Here is a 13,557-nt window from a genome sequence, read left to right as displayed (position 1 = left end):
AATCACCATACATTACATCCTTAGTTTTTGATGTAGGGTTCCATGATTCATTGTTTGCATACAACACCCAGTGCTCCACGCAGTACGTGCCCTCTTTAATGCCCATCACCAGGCTAACCCATCCCCCCACCCCCCTCCCCTCTAGAACCCTCGGTTTGTTTCTCAGAGCGCATCGTCTCTCATGGTTCGTCTCCCCCTCCAACTTCCTGCTATCTTCTTCTTCTTTTTTTTTTTTTAACATATAATGTATTATTTGTTTCAGAGGTACAGGTCTGTGATTCAATAGTCCTACACAATTCACAGCACTCACCACAGCACATACCCTCCCCAATGTCTGTCACCCAGCCACCCCTTCCCTCCCACCCCCCACCACTCCAGCAACCCTCAGTTTGTTTCCTGAGATTAAGAATTTCTCCTATCAGTGAGATCATATGATACATGTCTTTCTCTGGTTGACTTACGAAATACAGTAAGATCTTGGGCCCCTTTTTCCCCCCAGGAGGGTCACTAAAGACCCCCAGGAGGGTCACTAAAGTCCTTATGACATGAAGAAGATATGAAGAGACATATTTCCATAGAAAAATGGAAACTCAAAGTCCTTATACCGATGGACACTCAAAGTCCTTCATTTCCCATCCCCTTCCCTTATAATTTTAAATTCTGACTATCAGTACACTGCCACAGCGAAACCCTCACTGGATACTCCATAAAAACCACTGACAATCACTTATATGTACACTCTTTCTTTGGAGCCAGATGAAAGGCTGTCTAAGAGAGGTAGGGCAAAAATTGTCTTCTTACTACAGCTAAACAAAGTGAGGCTCAAGGACACCGAGCTCAGGAGTAACAGAGCCCAGATGCAAACCCCAATTTCTGAATCCAAATGTCAGCACAGATCGCATCACATTAAAGTGATAAAAATGAAAAATGTTGTGAAGCCAACCCAGGGTCAAAAAAGTCCCTTCCACAACACTCCTTGGAAAATGTATCCTTTGGTTCTTAAACAAGGAAATAGAGTCACCCTCTAGACAAGCAGAGAGGATATTATTTACATTCTGGGTATATCTTATCACCAGCAGGGTCCAGAAATCCTTCTGACACACACATACACAAACACACTCACACACACACTCACACAATCTCCTACCAGTTACTCAGCTGCTTATTAATAGAACATGTCCAGGCAACTTAAAATTTTATCTAGGGGTTGCAAATTTCACATTGGAGTTATCAAACATGACTGCTTATTGTCTCCCATGTTCCTGAACTCAAAGGTCCTGTGGAGCCTGGGGAAGAACAGAAAGTTTCAAGAGTGCCACTTTAGAGTGTGTTGTTCCCCATCACAGAAGAGAGCTCCCTGCTCTGAAATCCCATGTTGCTCGGACAAGGGCCATTCTCTCTTTCCCATATCAAGCATGGGCACCTCACCATTTCTCCGTGCGGGACACCTCTGCCCTCCTAGAGAGCTGGCCAGGTACTGGAGGAAGGGCTCTCCTGCACACCGCTCAGAGCTAACTCAGATCTGTGAGCACATGCAGCTCCGTGAGGGAGAATGGCTATGGGCTTCTGGGCCCTGGAAACTGGTGTTCAGGACCACGAACCGGAGCATCTCCAGGCTGCAGGCATAGGACAGACGTGCACCCCCAGGGCCTACCCATCAGAGCTCATACCTTTAGAATGGTGTATGTTGCATTTCATCTATATCACTGAACGAGTAGCACAGATCACATTCAGTGGTTAAAACTACACACAGTGGAAGCCTATGGTTAACTTCTTTCCATGGAGCCATTTTAGTGCAAGACAGGTGTGTCTTGTGTCCAGTCCCAGACTCTTCGATGCCAAGTTACACAAGGATTCCAGTATAAAGTATCACATCTAGGAGAGGCCCATGCTACGTGTTCCAAAGGACAGAACTTTATGAAGGCTTCAAATGTGTTGGGTCTGAGTTCCGATTCCAGTAGGAATTTCAGGAGGTTATAGGCAGTATAGTCACAGGGTATAGATTATCCTCATTAACCACTTCAGGGCCCTTTAAAGGTGTCCACGTTGCAGCCTCCTAGTTGTGTGGGCTCCATGGTTGTGACCCCCAAAATTATAGGACTGTCAATGCAGTTGAAGAGACTGGACAGAGTCCTAAAAGTTTAAGAATACCAGAAGGAAGGCAAAGTTACATGGTGAACACATAGTAATGCTTTATGATCCTCAAACTGCTCGGGTATGACGTGTACATAACGGCAAAATTTTCATATACTCCTTCCCATGTGATACTAACAACCAGGGTCAAAGGTAAGCTGTGAGATAACACATGACTGTAGCAGGAGGTTCTGAGTAGGAAGAGGGGCCGATGAGCTCACAGAGATGGGTGGGGGGCAGGAGGGTCCAAGGGTCCAGCCTAAGGGGGCTAGCCTTTGGAAAGAAAGACAGTGGCAATTTGTCAACAAGTGTCATATGTACAACAGGGAAAGCTGAGAGGATGAATTTGGCAGTCCCCAATTACAAATAAATGCCACAAACCAATGCAAATAAATGACTCCCACCACAACCCCAAGAAGATTTTTTTTTTTTAATTAAACAAGGGAGTATTTGGGGAGAAAACCACAAAGAGCCCTTCAAAAATCCAGATCACCACATGAAAAGGCACAGTCAGCTTGCTGCTGAGGTTGTAAACCCAACACGCACACTTGCCAAGTCTAGACACAGGACAGGTATTTATAGCTGAGCAAGATTTAAATGGCCAGTAACATTTCCTTCCAGAGACAGTTTGGTGATTAAGAAAATCAAGCTGCTAACGGAACAGCTACTCCACCTGACAGGGAACAGACCTGTTAGCGGAAATAAACAAACTACTGCCATTTCACGTCAGAGTCCAAGGAAATGGGAAGAGAATTGACCTGACTGGTAAATAGTTCCTGTTTTCACCTTCAATTTCCAAATAATCCTTGTTGCAATATTTCCGATAATTCCTCCAGTGAATCCTCCCCGAAGTGGACTTGATTTCAGGAAACACTATGAGAGCCACAAGGCACAGTTCCATTTCTCTTCATAGTCTACGAAATATCTCTCATGGGCAGAACCTGCTGAGATTTCTTGAGAGCGCCATTCAGGAGGCAGGCAGAGATCAGATCGACCGGGCGGAGTGAAAAAAAGGAAAAGAAGCAACTTGATTGGCTGTGATTAAAATTTCCTGGCAAAGACAGAAAACAGGACTTTACCTGCCACAAATTATAACTCCTGGGTTTTCTTTTTCCTCCTTCCTTCACGTTATTAAGAGAATTTCTCACTGCTGCACTCTGCCACAAGATCCTAATCAAAACAACACAGAGAGATAGAATGTTTTCATTTCTCTTTCCAATGACTCTCCCCTAAGACTCTGGGTTTTGCCTGAGGTGAGCCAATGATAACACAGATACTACTTGGTATCTCTTGTTTTGTTCTGTCGTTTTGCTTTTGTCTGGCTCAAAAAAAAAAAAAAAAAAAAAAAAGTTCATGGCCATTGGGGAGAAAAGAAGGAGAAACTATAAAAGTGTTCAGTGTGCCTTTTTAAAGCCTGTGATGTAGAGTTCCTCAAGAGACCTCACTTAGGTGGAGGCATCTCGCCACCTTTAGTGTGGACGCCCATCTTTCTGTATGTGAGATTTTTAACGCAAACAAGCTGGGGACACTCACTTTAACTCAGAACGTTGATCTGTGCGTGAGCTCCTCCAGACTGCTGCAGGGGGATTATTCTCCTGCGCATGGGTCTGCAGTCTCCTCCGGGGAGTAATGATGTCACGTTTGCCGAGTGCTTTGAAACTTCTAAGAAAGGCAGTACACAAAGTCAAGACATTCTTCACACACTATGTAAGACAGAGCCTTCGTTTTTTCTGTTTCATATTTAGAAAACTGCCCCTCTAGCCAGGCTATGCTATAAAAGGAAGAGAAGATCTTCTGTGACCTTCCCAGATTTTCTCTTGAGTGTTCTGAATAGTCTTTATGCCAGCCAGCCCTCTCTCCCTCGCCTCTTTGTTCTTTCTTGGCGTCTTTGGCAAAGCCGAGGGAGCAATGAAGAAATGTAAAGAGACAAAACTAAACCACCCCCCGTCCTCTCTGCAGTCACTTCTTCCCAGAAAGTTGCCTCTCCAGAGTTCACCAAGAGAACCAAAAGAACCAGATCAAAAGACCTGTGCGTACAGTCATTCCAATTCCATTTCACAAACATGGCAGGCCTTCTAAGTGTTTAAGCCATAATTTTTACCCTTCAAGGTGCTTACTTCTGATGACAGGAAAGGAATAAGTTTTGATTGCAGAGAAGGATGTTGGTGATATTGGGGTGTTCGTGTTAAGAAGGTGAAAGGTAAGCATTAGCTCTAGTGCAAATCTCGGGTATGCCTCTTCTCCCAAACCCCCTGATCCCAATTCCAGTACTATCCACCTCTCCGTCTATAAAAGACCTCTGATCTTTGCTTCCAAATGGCCTTCCATTATCTTCTTCCCAAAGCAAATCCAAGTCAATTTAGGAACAAGCTCTGATTGGGGTCATTAGCCATCCATCATCCTTCCATTTGGGTCAGTAACCAAGAACCACCCCTCACCTCCAGAAGCCCCTTCCAAAGGGTGAAGCTTTATATTTCCTTCACGTGCAAGAATTGTCCATCCAGAAAAATCATCAGACCCAGCCCAGAAAACTGCTCTAATAAACACACCTTTGGAGAGAGTTCCATTTCTCCTGGATCAGGGAAAATAATTCTTAAGATCTCAAAATAGAATTCTAATTTCTAGGAGGTGCTAATTCTAGTCCCACCGTGGTTAGCACAACGGCAACCTGTGCTTTGTGATCCCATCAGATGATCAGCTGAAATCACTATTCATTTATGTTCAAAAACACACTTTCTCTCCCACACAATTTATTCAAGGGTTCCTTTAAGATTTCAGCGGAAGACCCCGCTTCTGCTGGAAGTGCTTCTCCAATTACAATGGAATCCCCTTAACTCTTTGATCTGTCTATCCATTTATTCCCGACTTCTGACTCCAGGAATCATTAAGTGGTCTTTCCTCTCTTACATGGCAAACTCTGTCATGCCTCATAATTGAGTGGGCACTCGATAAATGAATGCTATAGTGCTCTGAGGAATAATACACTTCCTATTGGCAGCAAATCCGGCAGAAACTTCCTTAGAAGAAAGCACTGTCAATTACCACTTAACAAGCCTGAATTTTGGCTCCCAGAGAAAAAGCAAACCAAACAGTAACAACTCACCCCCAACAGTAGCCACATCACTATCTGGCCCCTGTCCTCCAGTCACCTGACGAGTGGCTGGCCCCATAGCAGGTCCTTGTTGGTAGACTGACTCATAAAGGCAGGAGAATGGTGATACGTAATCCATCACTGATAGGTAGACGCCAGCTAGGTGCCTGACCGTCTGGCTCTGCGGAGCTTCTGACCTCCTGTGGTCCTTGGCTCTCTTACAGTTGACACATCTAGCTGCGATGAGAGATGTCAGGCCGGGAGCAGGATGCAGAGAGAGGACGGGGAGGCCATTCCGGAACACTGGCAGGAGATTCCACCTCTTTCTTCTGCTGCAGCCACCCCAACTTCCCTGTCTCCCTGAGGGTGAAGCCTCTTCCAACTCGACTACACAGCCTTCCTTCTACGCTACCCTGGGCCAGGCTAGAGCTCCATGCTTGACACCAAGTGGTTCACAATTAGAATGCCAGTCACCTAGGAAGTTCACGCCCAGGTCCATTTTCCAAACTTTGTCATCGAATTGGTCTAGAGTCGAACTTCAGTGTGGATATTCTGGAAAGCTCTCCAGGGGATCTGAATGTGCAGGCAGGGCGCAGGCCCGCTGACCTCCTTCATTCCAATCCTTGGCCCAGACCTGCAATCCCTCGGTCTTTTACAGGGGGCGCTGCTGATAACAACAACAATCAATATCACGTTTAATAATAGTACCTCACAATTCCTGAGCATTTATTCTATGCCAGGCACTGTTCTAAGTGCTTTACTCATACGAATGCACTGAATTCTCATAAGAAGTGGGTGCATTTGTCATTCTTATGTTTCAGGCGAAAACACTGAGGCATAGGGAGAGGTTAAACAATTTGCCTAAAACTTCACAGCTAGTAGGTGACAGTAGGAACCCAGGAGGACTGTCTCCAGCACCTTCTCTGTTAACCATTAACCTACACTGCCTCTCTGTATTCAGTGCACAAAGGTTTTCAGCTACCACAGGGGTGCCCTCTGGATCCTGTATGGATATAATCATCTCCTCAGAAAACTGTATTTCTGAATACATATATCTGCTCCCACTACCCCCTGACCAAGAACCTTCTATGGCTTACTAACTGCTCGTGGGATAAAAGTCCAAACAATATACAAATACCTTCCTCGACTGGACTGGGCTACCCCTCTGGTATCTCCTCCCACCTTCCGCCACTCTACCCTCCAACAATTCCGAATGACTAGCAGTCCCTTCCATCTACCATAGAACCCTTGAGAACCAGGACTGCCCCCTCCACACTCTAGATATGGTTGTTATCGGCATTCGTACTCCTCATGAGTGTGTTTCTGAAACAATTTAGAGATGCCAAAGAGCCAAGTTGGAAGGAAGCATATTCATTTAGAAACTCAGCCCTTCAAGGGTGTGACCGGCAGTCTAATGTGAATTTAAACCATACCTATAACAAGAAAACATTAGATACATCAACTCTCCACCTTCACGAAACCAAAAACTGAGAAATGGAATTATCGTGATGAAATGATATATGCTTATGGACCTTGCTGCATTACTCATAACTTGCAGATTAAAATTCTTACGTCCTATTAAGCATTTACACTTAGCTGGCTCAGTAGGTGCCACAAAGCCCCCATTTCCTTAGAAACTCCCATTGTAGGAGTGTTTTAAACACTATAGCACCACATTCCAAGACCTCCTATAAATTGCAGTTATGGCAAATGAGAACAATCCAGTTTGGGGCCAGAATCTTAGGAATTAGTTCTCAAGAGTTCCTGGAAAATAAAGTGAAACTGGTCCAGCACTTCATTCCTTCACTGAAAAACGGGTAAAGCAAAACCCAACACTTTGCAAAATACAGGCCACCCATTAGTGCACAATGCAACCGGACCGTGGATGTCCATTTGAATGTAAACTACTTGTGGTTTGCTCTCCTTTCCCCAGGTCTATGAATCTCCCCACTACCCTCTGATCCTGCATTCTCATCTGTTTTTCTACTGGACAAGTCCCAGTTTGTGCTTTCTTTGTTCAGAGAGAGAACATCTTTCTATTGGGCCACCTAAGTTCCAAATCACGTCCCCTGATCCTACTCGTTAGGTACTACACATTACAGAATCACTTGACTTCTCAGTCTAGCTCAGGATGTCTCAACCATGGCACCAGTGATATTTTGGACCAGACAGATCATTCTTTGTTGTAGGGGCCTGTTCTGTGTTCTGTAAGCTTTCGGTTTAACAGCAGCCCTGGGCTCTACCCCCGGCATGTCAATAGTACCTGTCCCGGGAGGGGTCTCCAGACGTTGCCAAACATTCCCCGAGGGCAGGATCACTCCCAGTCAGAACCACTGGTCTAGCCTCACACTCAACCCATTTTGGAGTTTCACTCCTGCTGTAAACGCTTTCCCGTGATTGGCCACATTTTTTTTCCTTTCTGAAATTGTTCAAAAGCAGCCTGCGAAAACAGTCTTTGGCCTTGGGATTTCTAAGGTGGTTTTCTTAGAATGTAACCCTCAGTGGGGGCTTGTTTGTACTGAGTCCATATGGAGCATTTGATTTCGGTTGAGGTGGGGGTGCAGAGTTGAGAACTTGGCCATGACTCACAAGAAAGCATCTGTTAGGACAGGCCTTCCTAGTACCTGCATTCCTTTTGTGAATCGCCTCTGGGAGGGGAGGGGCATGTTACTTCCGCTGGATGATCACACATGGAGTTTTGCCTAACACCTTACAGTAAGCACCCTACATCCCCCAAGGGGCCACCTCTCCCAGTCAGCTACTTGTTAGTAATAGAAAACTCAATCCAAACTGACGTATGCAACAAAGAGAATTTATTGGCTCCAGTAAGTGAGCAGTCCTACAGAATCAGCGCTTGCAGGAGAAGCTGACCTCCAGGTGGGCTGAAGGTCAAGTTTGGGTGCCATCTCTCTGAGTCTCTCAGCGTCCTCTTCTTGGTTGGTCTTCAAATTGGCTTCCCTCGTTGTGGTACAATCACCGTACAAGTTCTGGTCCAAGGTCCATATACCACACTGCTTCCGAGAGGGTGCCTTTCCAATGAAGCAGAAGTCCTGAGCGTCATTTTAACTGGACAGACCTGAGTAATACGCTTAGGGCTGAAGCATCCCATCCATGTGGCCAGGACAAGACCACGGGCCGATGGGTTGAGGCCCTAGAATCAGTCACAGAGGCTGAGGGAGGTAAGTTATGCTGATGGGTTTAGAACAGTGCTTCTCAAAGTGTGTTCCCTGACCAGTGGCATCAGCATCACCTGGGGACTTGTTATAAATACAGATTTTCAGGCCCCACCCCAGATTTGCTGAATCAGGAACTCTGGAGTGGGGCCCAGCCAGCCCTGGTTGAATAAGGCCTCCAGGTGATTCTGATGGAAGCTAAAGTTTGTGACCCGCTGGTCGAGACCATCAGGCCCTCCCCACGGAGCCTGGAGTGGGGTGAATCTGATGCACTTCATTGGGCTGTCACATCATCACAAAAGGATACGGTAGAGGCCTCAGAAGTTACCAAAGCCTTTAAAAGGGCAAAGTTCATTTCACATCTTCCTCCTGTGGCTCGGCTACCGGGTAGAAAATGCAGTAGTCAGAGCTTCAAACTAGCAACCGGTCTGGCGACTACAAGGCTTGAGGCAAAGGAAACATCCAACATCGTGTTTGCATTTTCTGTGGGTCCTACCCCACTCACCCCGGAGAAACAACAAATACACGTATGCATATTTGAGAAAAGTAAAGCTACGTGGCCATTCAAACCGCATCGAAGAAGACATTCTCTAAGAAAGTTTCTTAATCATGGCTCATCCTAGGAATCAACTGGAGTAAGATTATATACACAGCCCCTTGGGACAGACAGGAGACCCACTGAGTTAGGATCTCCAAGGGAGGAGCTGAGAACCTGCACTTTTTGCAGACACTGCCAGGGTTACGGATTATGAGTGTTTCTCGAAAACACTGTTCTAAGAGATACATCCAAAGAACTGGGGAGAAAAATCTCGGGAAGGAATTATATGAATATTTCTCAGCGCAAATAACAGTTTCTTCCTCTTATTTACCTGTTCCCCTCACTACCAGAGCCCCCTAATTGTTTTTCCTCTCGACTTACCTGCTTCCCAGCTCCATCAGTCTTCATACCACTGCCAGAGGGAACGTTCTAGAATGCACTGGCTATCAGGGCTCCAGTCAAAACTCATCATCACAACCATGGTTTCCTCCAGGGAAGAGAACTAGATGTGTTCCCAGGGAAGGACTTAGCTGGGGGTTACTGCCAATATTCTATTACTTGGAGGCAACTGTGGGCTTATAGATATATATATATATATTTTTTTATTTACAGAAGTAAATAAGCAAATAAAGAGAGCCATAACTGTACTGATTATGGCAACGTCAATACAATTCTGGGCCCTGAGGATAAAACTAAATACATTTTTTTAAAGTAAAGAAATAGAATATGTCAATATCTCTGGGTATTCAGAGTATGCTTTTAAAAATTCTTTTTCAGGATGCCTGGGTGGCTCAGTCAGTTAAGCAACTACCTTCAGCTCAGGTCATGATCCCAGAGTCCTGGGATCGAGTACTACATTGGGATCCTTGCTCAGCAGAGAGCCTGCTTCTCCCTCTGCCTGCTGCCGCCCCCCCCCGCCCCGTTTGTGCTCTCTTTCTAATAAATAAAATCTTTAAAAATTATTTTTCTCTGCATTTTATAATTACTCCTTTGTGAATCACATAATTTAATAATTTTTTTTAAAATTAAAAAAAAATCCATCACCAGTCCTTGCCATGGCCTGCAGGATGAAAGCCAAGCATCACTATGCCATACCGGTCTCCACATAAACCAATCCCCACCTCTCCTCCTCAGCCTTCTTCCCCACCATAAGCCTACTTGAAACTCACCCTTGAAACATGCGGCATCTCTTGCATTTCCTTGAATACTTGATACTCTTTTGCCTCCGTTCTGTCTGCTCACGCTGGTTTTCCTTCCCCATTCACCCAGTGCATCAGCCAGGTTAATGCCAGGTCAGGCTGAGGTAACAAAATCCCAGTAGATGAACACAACGCAGATTTATTTTGCACTCACTCTGTGTTAAGAGGCTACAAGGTTTTTTTGTGTTTTTTTTTTTTTATTCTCCAAAGACCCAGGTAGTAAATATTTTAGGCTTTGTGAGCAACATATAGTTTCTACTACATATTTTTCTTCTTTGTTTTGTTCATTTGTTGTTTTTTGGGTGGGGTTTGTGTGTGTGTGTGTGTGTGTGTGTGTGTGTGTGTGTGTGTGTGCGTGCGATCTTTTAAAAAACGTAAAAACCATTCTTATATTCACAGGCCATCCAAAAACAGGTCACTGGCCATTGGCTGACCTCTACTCTATATGACCATTGCCAGATATGTGCAGACAGCAGAGAATTACTCATGTAGTCATTCACACTGGGTTCATGAAGCAATCAGATCTTGCACATTTTTTGTCATTAGACAGCAAAAAGCGAGGGTCTCATTCAAGTAATTAAATGCTCCAGTCTGCAAATGACATCCTGTGACTTCTCACAAAAAATTGCCCCAAATTCGTCCTTCCGTCCCACCCAACCATAAAGGGGCCGGAAAGTGCAACCCTACCATGTGCCCAGCAGTAATAAGAACTGACATCACTTGGTCAAAATGATGACTCTACTCAGCTCAGAGTCAGCTGCCCTAGAAAGCCTTTTCTGACGCTGTAATTCCCCAGCCAGATTAGCTACCCTTCCCCTATAATCTTATGGCACCTTGAACATCCCTTGGGCTGTGCTGTTTCTCTGCCTCTCCCCCACCCCGTTCCTGAGCTTGCTCTGGTTAGCATCTCCCTATGCCAACTGCATAGCACAGTGCCTACCTCCCAGGGATACTCAAAGCATGTTGCCTCAACAAAGAAATAAAAGTGATGGACTGTGGGAGTGAATGGTTGCCTCTGCATCTACCTGAAGGCTTCTGAATCTAGCATTGTCAGCCTTTCTGAAACCAGTTTGTTCAACCACACCCAGAGTCTCCACTCATGATAAATTTCTCATTTTGGTTATTTGGTTACTTTCTGTATTCATTAAGTCCATTTCTTCTTATAACTGTTTTCTTCTATCAGTGCTTTGTGGAGAGCTGGTCCCTGAGGCCAGAGAGGACTCGGACTTTATGTGGCTTAGTTTTGTTTTCAGTTTACAGGTCAGAGGGCAGGCACGGAGAGGCACAGTGATTTTCCTAAGTTACACAGCCAAGCAGAGGTCCAGCTAAAAGTTATGCTTCGATTCAACAATAAAGCTACCAGATTGAACACAGAGCCTCAGCTAAGTTCACCAACAATTTATTTATATCCCTAGGAGAGGCAGAGAGCATAGTACATGTTCATTAACTGTAAGTCTATTATACCATACCAGGGTTTAGCTTGTAGTACCCAGGCATTTATCTCTGAGAAAAATATTAAACACAAGCCACATGGACTGTTTATTAACACTGTGCTTTTTCATATTGATTCCACTCATCCCTCTACCACCTTTCCTCGTCTGTAAAGTGACACAGCTCATTCTCAGATGGTCTTTCAGAACCCTGAGAATATTGAAGATGATGTGCCCTGGAGGTTTTACCATCGCACCTTAATGCCTGTTAGGTAAACAACGCCCGCATGCATTTTCACTACTAAACGGCATAAGACAAATTTGAATTCAATTTCACATGCAACATGTGCATGGCTGCTCCAGTTGGTATCAAACGTACAATCATAGAGCGGGCAAAACGGCATTCGAAATGAGCTATAGTCTAACACTCCACCCACACGCAGCGTGAAGCCCCTCAATGTTTATCAGTCACAATCCTGATATCCTCTGGCCCCACCAAAGTGTATCCTGATCTGCAATTTTCCTTTTCTTGCCATCTCCTGAATACAGTAAGTTCCTAATAAATAACCCCTCTGATGGGTAGCCTTGACAAATGCCTAGAAGAACCAGGGCAAAGAGAATACAGCGAGGCAGTGCCCACCACGTCTCAGATCACCAATAGAACACCGCTAGAAAGGGGTCCTATTGAAACCTGCAAAGTTTGGGTCATTTGATATGAAAATTAAAAAAAAAAAAGAAAAAGGAAAATAACTTTTTAAAAAATACGTAAACCCTTTATTGAAGAAGGAGAAACAGCTCAGTGTGCCCTTCAGCTCTTGTTAAGTGCTAAATAGACAACGCACCTCAGCGAAGGGAAAGTGTGCAAGAAAACTGAAGTAAACACACACACACAAAACAAATTACAGGCTCAGGTCCTGCCAGGCACAAAACAAGAATCAATCCTTCATAGGAATCTTGCCTCTACTTCCTTTTTTTCTTAAGCCTTATAATTAACTGTTACAAAGTGTATCAAGAAGAATAAACCTAGGTTCCCCTCCCCCCAAACAAGAAAAGGTTAAGCTTTTAATTACAGGCCCTCAAACTACCATTTTGTGCAATTAGCAATTAACTATAATCGTTGATGAGAGAATGCAGGGCTGCCCTAGCAATTTCCCTCCTCCCAGGCTGGGTTATTTTAGTCCCGTTCTATGACAGAGAACCAACCACAAACGCACGCACCCTCACACACACTCTCTCATTTAAAAGCACGTGTAATTTTTAGCGAAAATGGCACCTCGGCGTGCGATTGAGACAGGCACCCCGAACCCCACCTCAGAGCAGCCCGAACGTTTCGAGCCCGTCCACTCCATCACTTTCAGGCGGAGGGAGGAGGCCTGAGGAAGACGCTACCTACCAGCCTTACAGTACCAGCCTCTCTCTGGGGTGCAGGAGAGGGTGGCTGAGAGAGAGAGAGAGAGAGAAAGAGAGAGAGCGAGAAAGAGAGAGAGAGAGAAAGATGCTTGTTGCCTTTGGCAGCCGCAGGTCCCCCCGGGCCGCCAGCCCCGTTAGCGGGCGGGCGGGCGGGCGGTGGCAACGATGGCTGTAGTTTGCATCAGCGCTCACTGCCGCTGCTCCTTGCGGCCGCTGCATTTACAGTCGGCGGCTGTCGGGACCGTACGGTAATGACTGTAGGGAGCGCACCGCTGCGGCGGCAGCAGGTTCCCTAGATCAGGAAATTAGGGCAGGCACCGGGGATTGGAGGCGAGGGCGGCGCGCGAGCCAACCAGCGGCCGCCCCGGGCCCCCGTGAGCCCCGGGCGGACGCGCGGAGCAGCCGGGCCCCAGGAGCAGTCCGGGTGGCAGCGGCGGCCACGGCCACTCACGTACGCACACACACTCGCACACCCCCTGCGCAGGCACCTGGCTGCCCAGAGCTTGTAAGAGCGGCGCGTCTAGGGGAAAGGAGGGCTGAAGCCGCCGCTCCCCCCACCCCCCCACACCCCTCGCTGACCACT

This window comes from Eumetopias jubatus, unplaced genomic scaffold (assembly GCF_037043125.1).
Source record: "Eumetopias jubatus isolate StellerSeaLion01/CBP00866 unplaced genomic scaffold, mEumJub1_p1.0 scaffold_15, whole genome shotgun sequence".
NCBI classification, from domain to species: Eukaryota; Metazoa; Chordata; class Mammalia; order Carnivora; family Otariidae; genus Eumetopias; species Eumetopias jubatus.
Note: the sequence above shows the minus strand (reverse complement) of the source record.